This window comes from Aplidium turbinatum, chromosome 4 (genome assembly GCF_918807975.1).
Source record: "Aplidium turbinatum chromosome 4, kaAplTurb1.1, whole genome shotgun sequence".
Lineage (NCBI taxonomy): Eukaryota > Metazoa > Chordata > Ascidiacea > Aplousobranchia > Polyclinidae > Aplidium > Aplidium turbinatum.
This window is the reverse complement of record NC_137475.1, coordinates 18,268,803-18,285,108: the sequence shown is the minus strand read 5'-3', so window position 1 is coordinate 18,285,108 and position 16,306 is coordinate 18,268,803. Positions and strand designations below refer to the sequence as shown.

The 16,306-nt window shown below is 38.5% G+C and overlaps 1 long non-coding RNA gene across 1 annotated transcript; it reads left to right on the top strand.

The window, feature by feature from the left end:
* The first annotated feature begins 359 nt into the window (after window positions 1–359).
* LOC145769701 (uncharacterized) lies at window positions 360–16,009 on the top strand. Its single transcript, XR_014289037.1, has 3 exons — window positions 360–730; window positions 1,104–1,235; window positions 15,377–16,009. It is a non-coding gene; the product is annotated as an uncharacterized LOC145769701 (long non-coding RNA).
* The last annotated feature ends 297 nt before the right edge of the window (window positions 16,010–16,306 follow it).

Sequence of the window (16,306 nt, the reverse complement as noted above, 5' to 3'; positions counted from 1 at the left end):
GCTGAAACCTGCAGCATAACACGCACAGAATATTGCACATTTCAAACCATCCCTTGTGCAGCTGCAAGAAAGCGTTTTGCAGGGGTTGTCACTCTTGCATCCACATCTGATCATGACAGTTTCTGGGGTGAGTTCAACATTTTCGGGAAGGAGGACCGGTTGTAGCGTTTTAAGTGTCGAGTCTTTCGCAGGGGCGACGCCAGCCAAAAATGAGTGGGGTGAACAAACATATTTCGAGGTAATATACTACCGTAAAGTATGGTCACTAAGATTATCGATTGCGATGTGACTCACTGCAGCTCGGTTGCGAAATTTATTGAAAAATAAACAAAGGAAATTTAAAGAAGGAAAAGCTAGTATTTGAGCGCACTCTAAATTATGAACAAAATAATAGAATGGGGCCAAACGCTCCCAAACATTTCCTCTGCGGTCCATAGAATTGCCGACTACGATCTTGATGTTAGCAAACTTGTCGTTATTTTATGTCATGGAGCTGCTGCAATGATAGGCGGCCTCATAAAAATTTATTGGGTGGCCCCTTAAACAGAATTTTTAAAAACCTGGTTATTACCCATAGCCATAGGTTAAGAATCACTGCACTAAAGTTTTATTTTGCGCTCGCAGGTAAGTTTAAAAGCTTTCACCAATTTTTGAGGACCAGTGTTATCGGCAATGTCTCGCTCACTGCTGATCTGCAGAAGATCTTCAAGTCTTTGTGATGACATGGCAGGTCGCAGATAATAGTTTATTAGTTTATTATAATATAGTTTATTATAATAGTTTATTAGTTTCCAAACACAACCACGCGGTCTTGGTCAATCCACTTTGGTGCTTTTCAAATTCTAGTTTCCACTTGTGACAATTAGCTGACCTCAAAAAAAGAAGATCCTATTGCTGCCCAACCTGATTTTCATCGAAATTATAGAATTTGACTAAATATTCAACTTTAGGCAAATTTGATGGAGAAATGTGCGTGAAATAAAATGCAGTTGCATTTGACATTAATTCACATGCTTGATCCGAGTAACGCTTTTTAAGTTCATTTAGCATTCTGTCAAAGGATGAAGAAAAATCTCTTCTTAACTTTTCTGTAATGGATTCAGATTCACTCTACGGAAGACTGTGGCAACCTATCAATAATATCTCACCATCTCGGAAATGGCTTGGTGGGTAGCGGCATCGCTTAGCCGGCATGGTGGTTTCACTGGTATTTTGATTTCTATCCGCAAACAGCGGTGAGTTGAAAACCAATTTGTTAATATCTTCCTCTGAACGCAGTGAGTCAAATGCTCTTGTCAAGTCGTTGATAGCAACAACCCCAGTGGTGAGATCCATTTCTTCACTTTTTAAACAATCTGAAGCCTGTTTACTTAACGAAAGCATTTATGAGGAATAAGACTAGCAATAACAAATTCAGATTGCTTGATGCGGATCAACAAACCAGTAAACCATTAAGGTTTTGCCACCTTTTCCTTTTGTTGGTTTTGTTACTGTATTTCTTTTTTACAATATCATTTCTTTTTGCGTTCTGACAAAGAAAAATAAATTGAATTGAAAAATTAAATTGAATTGACATTTGTTGGAACATTGACAGCAGTGCTGGATATAGGCTACATTAATAGCCCCATCCAGATCATCTGAACGTGCAGACCAGCTAGTAGCCTATGAGATAACGAGTGCAATGCAATTTTTCCAGACGTGATTCCCTCCTTTTTCAAATGCTCTTCATACAAGAAATGTCTCTTGGGAGAACAGTCCATAAAGTGGTAGATGTTACCAATTGTTTCAAAAATTGTTTTGACTGTCGCCACGTTTTCAACATTGTGCCCAAGCACAAGATTTAATCATTGTGCAAAACAATAAAAATATACCGACAGTTTGGCACCCACAGCAACTAGGTGTTGCTGTACACCTTCATCCTTGCCTGACATGTTGGTGGCCCCATCAAAACCTTTGCCTAAGTAACAGGTCTTACAAAGCTTGTGTCTCAGCTGTGATAAAAGCCATCATCTCAAAATGGTAAAATTAGACTACAATCAATCAATACAACAGCGCGATACCAATGAAGATTCTTCATTCCTTCTTATGTCAATGCTGCAAAAGTAATTCATACGTAAGAAGTTGAAATTAATTTATGACGCAGTCACTAGGCCCCCCTAACCCCCTGCATACAGCCAGTGCCGTGTCAAGGGGAGGGCCAAAGGGGGCCGGTCCCCGAGCCCACCATTTCAGGGGGCCCACAGATAATATACTTTTGCGTTTCAGTACTAACATGTTAATCATACCGTTTTCAACATTTATTCTGATGGGAGTGTGGTTCAGTCACTGTTTTTAAATGAATTCGGTGGTGTTAGGGGTGTGGTTGTCAGTCAATGTTGTTTCGTTTAATGGTCTTTCGACTCTTCAGTCAACTTTTGTGGTTCCATACAATGTTAGTAGGCCTAGTTAGTTTTAGCATGTAGCCTATGTGTTTTACTCTCAATTTGCTGTAATATGCTATTTTCTAGTATTCTTGATAATCGGTGGTGTTAGGGGTGTGGTTGTTACTCTATGTTTTTTGGTCTAAAGGTCTTTTGGGTCTTCAGTCAATGTTTGTAGTTCAGTACAATATTAGCAGTTAGTTTTAGCATGCATGTTATTTGCTCTCAGTTTTCTTTAGTAGCCTACGCTAATTCTCTAGTATTCGTTTTTATTGGTGGTGTTAGGGGTGTGATTGCTTGTCAATGTTGTATTTGTCAATTGTCAATTGTCTTTTCAGTCAATGATTGAGGTTCGATACATTGTTAGTAGTTAGTTTTAATATGCATGTATCTGCTTTGCTCTAAGTAGTTTTCTCTGGTAGGCTATAGCCTATTTGTAATATTCATTTCGATCAGTGGTGTTAGGGGTGTGGTTGCTAGTCAATGTTTTTTTTAGTCAATGGTGTTTGGCTCTTCAGTCAATGTTTCTGGTTAAGTAGCATACAATGTTAGTAGTTAGTTTTAACATGCATGTTCTTTGCGCGCAGTATTCTCTAGTATGGTTTTCAATCAACAGTGTTGGAAGTGTGGTTCGGGCAATGTTTTTTCATAAATTGCTGGTGCAGCATCACTTGTAGTAAACTACTTATTTGAATGGAACGGTTGTAGTTTATGTGTTAGTAAATTTTGCAAGCACAGAGGGTACAATGTTGGTAAGTGCAATCGGTAGAACTAATTGCTAAACCCCTGTATGGCAATCAGGTAGGCCTATGTTTATTTGTGCCTTAGATTACAATAAAGAGGTTTAAACCTATCAGGCAAAAAATAATAACCACTTGGTGAAAGCAGGGATTCATACTATAGGGATCGCCAACGGTAGCCACTTTAACAAGTCGAAATTCCACTGAAATTGACTGCAATGCAACCGCCAACCAATCAGAACGTGTTATAAGAGGCTACCGTCCAATTGTGACCCTTCTAGCACTCATCCAGAAAGTTAATGCTTGTTTTGAACTTTATTTGGTAATTACAGAAGAAAAAGAGCAATAGCAGTGGTGAGAATCGAACACGCGTCAATGAAATGACTACTTTCTAGCCCTAACCCTAACCCCAAAGCCAACCAGTTGACAAAAAATCCATCACTTAATTTGCTTTCTATGATCTTCCATGGCCACCTGGAGATGCGGCCTGATTTGTCACATTTTGCAGATTTTGATTACAGCTACTGCTGGTGCTTGACTGACATGTTTTGAGATGTTCTTACTTTTTGCGGTTTCCTAATGACATAAAACTTTTTTGTTGCCTTGGGGAAGCAGTAGCAAATGAGAAAAAGTAAGTTGAAAAAGGCAAAATCAGACTGTTATTGAAAATTAACAGTCTGACTAAAATCTTCAAATTCAATTTTTTTTTGTTTTTCAACATGTGAGGATGTTAAAACCCATTGTGTCATCTGGGGAAAAAAATAATAAAAGCGTAAAAATCTAATTTCTAGAAAAATTTATTTGAACGTTCGCCCAAAGTTAGAAAAACCTGGAAATTTATGCAAAATGAGACAAATCAGGCCGTATCTTTAGGTGGCCATGGATCTTCTTTTCGCCATTTTTTACGTCACTTAAACCGTAGCTTATGATTGGTTGGCGGTTTCATTCTAGTCAAGTTTAGTGGCAGAATTTCGACTTGTTAAAGTGGCTACCATCGCCAACTCGGTTGAATATCCGACAACCAGAGTGTAAAAGTGTTGCCAGATAGTTTTTATATTTTTAGAAAAAATATTATCTTGGCATTTTGAAGTAGTAGTTGCCCAAAACTTGCCCGTAAATAAATATTTTAAAACTAATGTAAAGCAATTTTGTTGTTCACTTATCAAACTATCATATTTTTGGCAAATTTACCCTCTCTTGTACATAAAACATATTAAGCCTACTTGAAAAATAATTACCGGCTTCAACACTTAAAACATGAAGCTCTTTATTCCTGAGGTGTGTTTTAATTTTCTCAAATTTTTTTGTTCTTAACAGGTTTCTATTTATTTTTTTTTTACACCTGCAAGTTTTTTTTAAGTTTGGTGCATAAATTTAGAACATTCTTATTGCAAACTTACACAACTACAAATTACTTTAACTCAATCTTGTGCAACTTTAAACTTCAGGTTCGTTTTAAACGGACAAGCTTTGGGCGACCACTACTCTTTAAAAATGCCAAAATAATGTTTTGTTCTAAAAATATAATAATATCTGGCAACACTTTTACACTCCGATTGTCGGATTTTCAGCCGAGTTGGCGATCCCTATACTATGAATCCCTGGGTGAAAGTGTTGAAATGTTCTTTTTGCTAAAGCCAATTTTTGTTGCACCCAAAGATGTTTTGCTCTGTTACGCCTACGTTTTTAACATAATAGGTTAGTAAAATTTCGAACATTTGTAATTTTAGGAAAAAAATTGCTTTCAAGTGTTAACTAAATTAAAATTCTTCCAATTTGTCAATTCTTGTCCGATTTAAAAAAAATTGAAGTCAGTTTAATGAGCATGCCACATTTTCAGGCTAGCTTTTATTGTGCGATACAAGTTCTGGACTGAAAGATTCCAATACTTCATGACCACTGCCAGTAACATTTGTTAATGCGTTTGGCTTTCATTTCGAGCAAAGGCGTAGCCTAGCTATTAGCCTACATGTTAAAACTGCGTGTTTGCTATCACTTAGCCTACATTTGTGTTGTTTTCAAAACTGGTCAGGACATTTATTAAAGTGAACCACCTTTTCATATCAATATAGCCTAGTGAAACTACACACAATATTATGATAGCTTTTCTTGCCTGAAGGGGGCCCAAAATTATTATGGTCCCGGGGCCCATAAAGGGCTTAACACAGCACTGCATACACCCCCCCAATTTTCTCATCGGATCTCGACGAATTACAAAATTGACCCTAAATATGAGTGGGTTGGACATGTCCACCCCAGTCCACCCCGTGGCGCCGGTACTGCACCCATTCGTACATTTCTGCATCAAGTTCGGGTGGATTGCTGTCTTCCAGTGAACGCCACACAATGGCTTGGTGATAGGCCCTTCTTGCATTCTTTTTAAAGGCTTCACTTGTAGGAGGAAGAGAACAAAGTTTTGATGGTACCGCGGAGGCCCGACCCGTTTTGGATGCCCATATCCTCCAGCGTGCTTCGGACATTGATTTACTCGTAGTATATTGACTGTAACAGGCTGACATGAATGTGGTTGCCTGCGCAATCACTGATTCTATGAGAGAACCAATGACCCCTAAAAGTGACAGTGAGTGACCATCTTTCAGAACCTTCAATGCAGTACCTTTGCCAACCCCACAGCAGCATGCTACCGTATCACACCCAGTAAGAGCATGGGCTGGCAGGAGTTCATTCACAAAAGACACATGCTTCTACGGTTTTTTCAATGTCAATGACTGTTCGTTCCTTAATTGGTGATTCCATGGTGATACGATTTTTCATGCTTCCAACGTGATAATAATGAAGCAAGAGAATGAAAACGTCAGTGTCATCGGATATCACAGTTATATCACTCTCTTCATTATTTCGAGCAGACAGCATCACCTGTTGGACAATGATATTGTCCGCTTCCTCATGACTACTTGAAAGGTCTGTCCTTCTGATCACTACACCACCATGGCTGATCTCAAGTGGGGCAACGTCCTCAACAATCACTATCAACTTGTGAGTTTGGGTGTATTCATGGAATGACTCGTCTTCAATCAGAAGTTTGACAATCAGGTTTATCAACTGCTTCTTGTTTTCGGTCACCGTCAATACAGTCTTTTGAGGTGGTAACTTGGTGTTCAACTGCAGCTCGTGGACTCGGCTAACTCCAGTGGCCCTAGCACTTCTGGTGACTCTCTTAGTACTGTAATCGTAGTACCGATCGAACACTAGGTGAACGTCCCCAACTTTTAGTCTCTTGGCAATGGCGTGTTTCAAGTTGTTTGCGTAGTCTGTAGTGGTGCCCTCTGCAGGCCAATAAATCACCCAGAGTAGGGCTGAACCATCAATCACAACTACTGAAGTGTCACTTGCTGTTGTCCGAGCAGATACCTCAACCTGAAACTGTCGCTTTAAGGAAGACTTTGATGTTGCAGCTCTCATTTCTTCTGTGGGGTCAAACATAGACGTTGGTAATGGGGCCACTTCGTAGGATAGGACATCTTTTATGTCAACATCACGCCCACTAGCCTGTTGGCCTATGACCCTGGAGTAGATGACATTCATGTCGTACACTTTACTACCTCCCACATTCACATGTTTCTTTGTAGCCATCATGGTAGTCATGGTCTTGTAAATTGTTTCATGTAAGCCATCAGGTAAATTCTCTCCAAATTCGCACATCTGTTTGAATCTTTTCTGCACAGCCTCCTGCATATTCACTGCCGGGGTTCCATGTTGACCAGTTGCAATGTTCACTAGATCCTCTGGATGTTTCTCGGGATCAAGTGGATCCATATATTTTTGAAGCTTCGTCCTGATGGCTTCTCGGTCCTTGTTGTCATTCTTTATCCGTGCCTTCTTTTTTTCCTTATGCCCACTTTCATGGTCTCCAGAATCTCCAAGCATTTCGCCCAGAGCAGCCTCCACAGTACTACATGTATGAAGACTCAATGCCCAGATCTTGAGCGTGTCCGGCTTCAAGGTTATTCCTATGATGCCATTTGGGGCATGGCCATTGGCCATATCTCATGAAAGTAACAGTAGAACTCGGTTAATCCGGATTCGATTTGACCGGCGATTCCATCCGGATTAGGCGAAGATCCGGATTAACCGATGACGGTTCTATCAAACCTGACTCATTTGTACTTCCAGTTTCATCCGGATTAGGCGATAAGATCCGGATTAACCGAATCCGGATTAACCGAGTTCTACTGTAGTTTCTATAAACATATCACTCCAGGTACCCGGTCAATTGGTCGAAAGACAATTGGTCGACAGTCATTTGGTCGACAGACATTTGGTCGACAGGACGTTTGGTCGACAGACATTTGGTCGACAAGACATTTGGTCGACAGGACATTTGGTCGACAGGACGTTTGGTCGACAGACAATTGGTCGACAGACATTTGGTCGACAGGACGTTTGGTCGACAGACAATTGGTCGACAGACATTTGGTCGACAAGATATTTCGTCGACAGGACGTTTGGTCGACAGAACGATTCATTTTAGGGTTAGGGTTAACTAAGGGTTAACTAACCCTTAACTAGGGTTAACTAACCCTAACCTAACCCTAACCTAACCCTAACCTAACCCTAACCTAACCCTAACCTAACCCTAACCTAACCCTAACCTAACCCTAACCTAACCCTAACCTAACCCTAACCTAACCCTAACCTAACCCTAACCTAACCCTAACCTAACCCTAACCTAACCCTAACCTAACCCTAACCTAACCCTAACCTAACCCTAACCTAACCCTAACCTAACCCTAACCTAACCCTAACCTAACCCTAACCTAACCCTAACCTAACCCTAACCTAACCCTAACCTAACCCTAACCTAACCCTAACCTAACCCTAACCTAACCCTAACCTAACCCTAACCTAACCCTAACCTAACCCTAACCTAACCCTAACCTAACCCTAACCTAACCCTAACCTAACCCTAACCTAACCCTAACCTAACCCTAACCTAACCCTAACCTAACCCTAACCTAACCCTAACCTAACCCTAACCTAACCCTAACCTAACCCTAACCTAACCCTAACCTAACCCTAACCTAACCCTAACCTAACCCTAACCTAACCCTAACCTAACCCTAACCTAACCCTAACCTAACCCTAACCCTAACCTAACCCTAACCTAACCCTAACCTAACCCTAACCTAACCCTAACCTAACCCTAACCTAACCCTAACCTAACCCTAACCTAACCCTAACCTAACCCTAACCTAACCCTAACCTAACCCTAACCTAACCCTAACCTAACCCTAACCTAACCCTAACCTAACCCTAACCTAACCCTAACCTAACCCTAACCTAACCCTAACCTAACCCTAACCTAACCCTAACCTAACCCTAATCCTAACCTAACCCTAGCCCTAACTCTAACCTAACCTAACCCTAACCCTACCCTAACCCTAACTGTAACCCAAATGTCTTGTCGACCAAATGTCTTGTCGACCAAATGTCTGTCGACCAAATGTCTGTCGACCAAATGTCTGTCGACCAAATGTCTTGTCGACCAAATGTCTTGTCGACCAAATGTCTTGTCGACCAAATGTCCTGTCGACCAAATGTCTGTCGACCAATTGTCTGTCGACCAAACGTCCTGTCGACCAAATGTCTGTCGACCAAATGACTGTCGACCAAATGTCTTTCGACCAATCGACCGGCCACCTCACTCCATAGGCCATTCTATAGTCCGCGTAGGTGCCTCATTACATGCTCCCCTTTCATGAACCGGACTAGTACCTCTTCTGGGAGGGCTTCCATTGCCCTTAGGTAGCACATCCTATACCTTGCATAATGCACATGACCAGCGGCAAAGAAATAGGGAAGCATTTGTTTGCATGCCTCAAGATTCAACAGCCGATCAGAGCCCCGATGCAGTCTATGAAACTCATCAAAAAGTGCATACCACCCAAGCGCGGGATGACATCTGAAAACCTTTCTGGGTAAGCCCACTTTACATGTAATGCAACTTTACATAGTTGTAAGTCACAGGTAAATAACACAAACTTTTGGTCAGCATTATGTGTCACCTTTTGAGCTTCCACCATTGTTGTCATTATTGTATCTGGGTGGCATGGCACAGGATCAACCAAAGGCAGGTATGCCGTCTTAGTCTTAGGTTGTTCTGTTTGGCCTTGATTGCGTGTAAGAGCTGTGTTGTAGCCATTGTACTCGGGACAATTCTGTTTCTGAACATCCTGAAAGAGGGCGAAGTCAGTTTCGTCCGCTCTTTGTTTTAGAGTAGCCTGTTGCGTAAGTAACTTGAGTGAGAGAACTGTTCTAACAGCAACACTCTCGGGCATTTTTGGTTTCTTGGAACCATTGTATCTCTGTATAGTGACATCACATTCTATTGCCTCCGACATCTCCTCCTTTGAAATTCGTGGCATTGTCTCTCTATGGTATCGATCATCATCAGATGGTGATTCAGGATGTGTAACCAGACCAGCTAACGAGTGGGTGGAAAGTTTTTCGTTTTGCGACGAGATTTCAGCATCAAAAGTATCGACAACTAGCCTACTTGTACCAAACCGTCTGATGCATCAGATATGCCAAGACAGGATCGTTCCATTGTTGCAGCTTTCACAGCTGAACGCTTAAAGCGTAATACCTCGTTATAAGAACACTTTCTTACTTCTCTACTTACTTTTCTTATACTTATTTCTTTATACTTATTATACGATATTTCTTACAAGCCTGCTGAGACGCAAGTTCGCACTTATCAGTCAGAAAGCAAAGTGATTACGTAGCATAGTGGGAGTTCGAGATTAAGAAATTTACAGTAAGTATATATCAGGCAAATATATCAGCAGCCATTTTGGATTTTGCTGTGATATAATTTATATGCAAATGTTTTAATCCCTTAAATGGATTCCTTGTCAACGAAACATACGGATAGACACCAAAATTATCATTCTAGACCAAATACAAGTGAATTTGTTTGTTTTTGTTTGAATTTTTTAATATGGCAGCCCTATTGGCGGCATTATTGCATTTCTACCTGATGCAATCCCCAACCAGTCAAATAAATAGTTTCAATGTATTCCTTGCCCCTCAAAACATATGGTTAGACCAGAGCCACTATATACATAGTCTGGAAAGTCATGTTTTGAGGTTGTTGTTTACAGCGCCACCTAGGAGAGCTATGGTTAAATCACAGAATCTGCTTGGAAGGTATGCAAATACAGGCATATTGTCTACTATCAACAGTGAAACTGTGGATGATATTGTGGTTGCAGACTTGTTTTAAACTATTGTAGAACGTTTAGGATGTTAGTTACAGTTATTATTTAGAAAAATTCGTTTGGTTTACTTTTCTGAGGTTTAGTTAAGCATGACTACAAGTAGTTAAAAGATGATGTGACTTTTCAAATTACTAAGGAATTGATTAGTTTATAGTTTGAAGTAGTGGTCTTTAAAGTTCATAAGTTTCAATGTACAAAGTATATACAGCAGCTTACTAATGGAAGGGTTTAATTAGTAAATATTTGTGGAACCTTTAAGCTGAAGTAGGCTTGAAATTAGTACCGTAATTGGCAGATGCTACTTAGCCAGCATCATTTCCAAAAACATTGATTGATCAACTAATTCAGTTGACAGTTATTTAAAAAAGGTCTATAAAGATACAACAAAAAGTTGATAGGTTTCAATCTGTGACACTCAAAATAGCCACTCCCAAAAATAATTTGTAAACAAAGAGCATTAGCAAGACAATTTTGAGTAGGCTACTGTATCGGTAACTATGCAGGTTCAGTAATTTAAAGCAACAATGTCACAAAGGTTACAAGTCCTGAGATTTAACTTAAAACTAGTTAGGCTGAGGGAAGATACAGCAGAATCCGATACCGTAACGTGTTCCATATTTGAAGAACCTGGTTTGCGACGTATATAGCATCTTAATTGATTACGTACAAACTGGAAATTTGATTGAATGGACCAGTTAAGGCAGTTATGCTGACAAAGGTTATGTTTTGTTTATTTCCTTTGTGTTGTAATTTCCTATTATCTTAAGCATGCCGTTCTTTGAAGATCAATTAGTCTACTTTGAGACTACTAGCAGACACTAATGCATTAACCGGTTAACCACTACCTTTGTTAGCAATTATCTTTTGTTGTTATTAGCATTACAGTTATAATCAAATGCTGTACTCTATGTAGGGTTGTGAATTATCTTAGTTATGATTATTTAGTTTGATAATGTCCCAAGTTACGCGTAAATGGAGTGGAATAAACTGCTGTTTACCACAATGTAACAACACTACAACTATGGGATTTTGTTACTTGTACAAAGTTCCAAGTGATGAAAAGAAAAGGTTTTCAGTTTCAACAGCACAGTGGGAAAAACAGTTTCATCAGGTAAGATCAGCACAATAAAATAGTATAATTTTATGCTGTATGTCATGATGGTTGACATTAGTAAAAATTAAGAGCTTATGCCTAGTGAATCACATATATATATATTATGTTTTTTTTTAAATTTAAGCAATAAGCATATGGTGCTCACTGCTACTTTACTCGTATATTGAGAAGATTCACTAATCTAGCATCCCTGTGTAGTGTGTATAGTTGATTAGTGATGAACACGTGTGCTAATTGTAACATACATTGCTAAATGTTATTTATGATAGGTCATTGATTTTCAGATTTAGTTGGGGATGTCAATAGAGAGAATATGCTACTAAGTAAAGCTTCAGATGCTCTTCTTGTATCGTCCTTACCAGCAATAATTCGAGAAACGTCTGCTACTGGCGCAGATTATGTACGGTACCATACTTGCAAGAATAAAGCAGGATCCTCTTGAACACTACTTCGGTCGACAGCATCAAAGAGTTGCATGTGATACCGCGCCTGCAGTTCGAATGTTTAGCAGTACCGCCAAAACTTTAGATATTGTAAAGCACTCTGCAGTGAAGGGATCTAATGTCTAGAGTGAACATTAGACTAACCACCCCGGCATACTGCGCTTTACTCGAGACTGCATAAAACAGTGATTGAAATTGGCACTTTGAGAATCTGTACCTACATTGAAGGAACTCCGTATCTACAATGCATGCTGTATATTCCGGTACAGTAAACCTCACATAAGTTATAACATACAGTATGGGTATATAAACGAGAATTTTAATCCGCATGGTTTCTTATACTTTTTAGTTCATTCGAATGAATGGGGATTATAAAAGTGGTTTACTGTACTTTCACTGCAACTACATCATTGCCGCATTGGCACCCTTCTGTGTACTTTTTACAGTATTTAAGTTACGGTATTAATAGAAAGCCTATTTTATTCTTTATTAAAGGAATGTGCTGTGAAATCAGCTTGAAAAGCATGCTACGATGTTTATTGTACAAATCAAAAACGGATAACAAAATACAACAGGAATCCCCCTTCAATGTTTGCTTTTAGAATTGTTTATACTTTTCGGAGTGCTAGGCCTACGAAGTGCACTGTTCGGCTTATGCGATTGTTTAGCTGTTTTGTTTCTACCATGTAAGAAGTCTTGTAGTGGTAAGTAAAAATATGACTCCTCATACGCATACAGCACTTTTTTTTATAAGTTTAGTTTTTTTTTTATTTCTGACCATCACAGTGAAAACAATACATGTCAACATAGCAAGGGTCTAGAAAAGTTCTTCAAAAGCGCCATCGTAGAGGTTCCAGTTAATGGATTGCTGTATACCTTCCACAGTCCAAGTCCGGCAATAAGCTTTCTTTACAATACTCATGATATGCATTAGGCAGATTAAGGTTGTTGATTTCATTGAGCAATATGTCAGTGTAATACGCCACTTTTCGAAGAAAATTCCCCTTTCATAGGCGAATTTCCACCATCCAAATCTTCATTCAACTGTAAAATACAAATAAATTCAGTAATGCACCATCTTCATCAAGTGCCATTAATCTCTCCGAACTAAGGTGACCATGTGATGCCATTGTTCTTTAGCATACCAGTAATGTAAAGTAAGTCACGTTCAATTGCTATATATAGTATGCAAAAAAATGGCACCAAAGAAGAACGTTCATTACTGGTACCTCAAAATGTAAATATAGCTCGGAATTATTGAATTAATGCACTTCTAAAGTAGCACCAGTATAATCGTGTATATTGCATATTATGCTTTTGAAAGCTAACTTTTTCGACCTGAAGGCCCTGAAGCAGTTAAGTATTTCATTGGTTAGATTTCCAAATTTCATATTGATAATGTTATTATTACAAATTATTTGCACCACACCAATAAGTCCATATTAATTACCATACATGCAAAAAGACAAAAAAAAAATACAAGAATAATCACAATATAATAGCCCGGTTAACAGACAATGCTGTTGCGGAGAATTGTTAACCAGTAAGCTTTAGGTTTAGATAGTAATAACTATATTTGATTGAATAGTATTTTGCATGTAAACAAGTCAAGCTCAACATACCTCATCGAAAAATATAAGATGTTCTTCACTCATGTCTTGAAGAGCTTCCAAGCATTGTGACAACATTTTAATGACTTTTAAGAATTGTATAATTGTAAACCTTTTTGTACACTTATTGCTGCATTGTAAGAAATATATAATATATATATTATATACTGTATTTATGAACATTCTCTATTTGTATTAAGCATATAATTGTTTTCATAAGCATAAATTGTTTTCAAAATCAGGAATGACAGGCCCACAAGTAACATGCTAAAATGTAACATATCCGAAATATTCAAATTGTCAAAATCAACAACTTGGCAGTTCATTTTAAATATGTGAATTAGTTAAGAAATTGGGATGCAACCTCATGCCAAGTTGTTGATTTTGACACGTTATGATAGCCTATAGGTATTTTGTAACATATGTCAAGCAGATCACAAGCAATTAGTAATGGTAGCCACTTCAACAAGAAAAACTTCAGCCATGCCACTGAAACCTCAAGCAGTCATAAGCTATGTTTTCTGTGATGTGAAAAAGGGCGAAAAGAAGATGATACAAAGCAAAGTAGTGGTTAACCGGTTACTGCATTAAACCAGTGTTTGCTAGTAGTCTCAAAGTAGACTGATGACCTACAAAAAAACGGCATGCTAATAAAAAATAGGAAATTACAACACAAAGGAAATAAACAAAACATAACCTTTGTCAGCATAACTGCCTTAACTGGTCCATTCAATCAAATTTCCAGTCTGTACATAACCAATTAATTTAAGATGCTATATATGTCGCAAACCAGGTTCCCCAAATATGGAACAAGTTACGGTAAGTATCTGATTCTGCTGTATCTTCCTTCAGCCTAACTAGTTTTAAGTTAAATCTCAGGACTTTTAATATTTGTGACATTGTTGCATTAAATTACTGAACCTACATACTTACCGGTACTCAAATTTGTCTTGCTAATGCTCTTTGTTTATAAATTATTTTTGGGAGTGGCTATTTTGAGTATCACAGATTGAAACCTATCACCGTTTTGTTGTATCACTAAATAAAACAACTTTATAGACCTTTTTAAAATAACTGTCAACTGAATTAATCGATCAATCAATATTTTTGGAAATGATGCTGGCTAAGTAGCATCTGCCAATTACGGTACTAATTTCAAGCCTACTTTAGCTTAAAGCTTCCACAAATATTTAGTAATTAATCCCTTCAATTAGTAAGCTGATGTATATACTTTGTACATTGAAACTTATTAACTTTAAAGACCACTACTTCAAACTATAAACTAATCAATTCCTTAGTAATTTGAAAAGTCACATCATCTTTTAACTACTTGTAGTCATGCTAACCTAAGCCTCAGAAAAGTAGACCAAACGAATTTTTCTAGATAATAACTGTAACTAACATCCTAAACATTCTGCAATAGTTAAAACAAGTCTGCAACCACAATATCATGCACAGTTTCACCGTTGATAGTAGACAATATGCCTGTATTTGCATACCTTCCAAGCAGATTCTGTGATTTAACCATAGCTCTCCTAGGTGGCGCTGTAAACAACAACCTCAGGCAGATTTGCCATTGACTTTCCAGACTATGTATATAGTGACTCTGGTTAGACACCAAAATTATCATCTTAGGTCAAATACTAACTGAGTTATAGGGAGTTATCTGAAACGGCAGCCATTTTGGACGCCATCTTGAATTTCTCAAAACGCTCAAGGATGCGCGGAGTGCACCCGGCAGATTCTGAAAGAGTAGACTCTAGGCTACCAAAATCAAAAAAAAAAAAAACTTTGCATAAAATTTCCAGGTTCAGCCAAAAAATTGGATTTGGCAACCGGACTAAAAACAAGATGGCGAGACGAACTCTACCAATTCGACAAACACTGGACACAAACGTGCAAAGACAGACAAATTTATAAAGATATGGGGAAGGCCTTCATCTTGCAGTGGAACAACAATGGCTGACAATGATGATGAAACAACAAACAATGGGGTCAGTCAAGCTGACATACACCAAAGCCTGGGACCAGTCAAGCCAGCCTCCTGTTAACCTACATGATCCGAACTAGCGAATAATATTAACTAATATATAGAACTAATTAATATTTTCGTGCTTTTTATTGATGCAACTGTCAAAAATTTCCTAATGTTTGCCACTTCACTTTTATAATGTATGACCTAATTACCTTCATAATTTGTATAAAAATTGTCATTATTACTGCTCGTAGACTAATTTTGCAGATTAATTTGTTTCTTGGCAACCACATAACATTTTTAGTCATTTTCTAAAGTGAACTGCTGTAAATTTTACTGTACTATGCTGTTGATAAAGTTGTTTTGAAGAGGGTTCAACACCTGAAATCGCGATATACAACAGAAGAATTTCAAAGGTATCAAAGGAAGAATTTCAAATGTCCTGGCTTAACAGACACCATAGCCGTACGAGACCAAACCATTTTGGGGGGGCAGAACGTAAATTTGCCCAAATGTGCACGCTTTTATAGAAATTGCCCAAATAGGCTATAATGTATGCGGTGCATGATAACAGTGAAAAACTGACATAACAAGATCACCAGCAGTGGCGTAGCCAGGAATTTTGAAAGGGGGGGGGGGTTGATGACGTATTTCGCTTGTGGCGACACCCATCGGCGGGGGGTCTGGGGGCCTCCCCCAAAAAATTTTGAAAAATTACTTTGAATTTGGTGCATTCTGAGAATATTTTCAACAAAAATGTGGG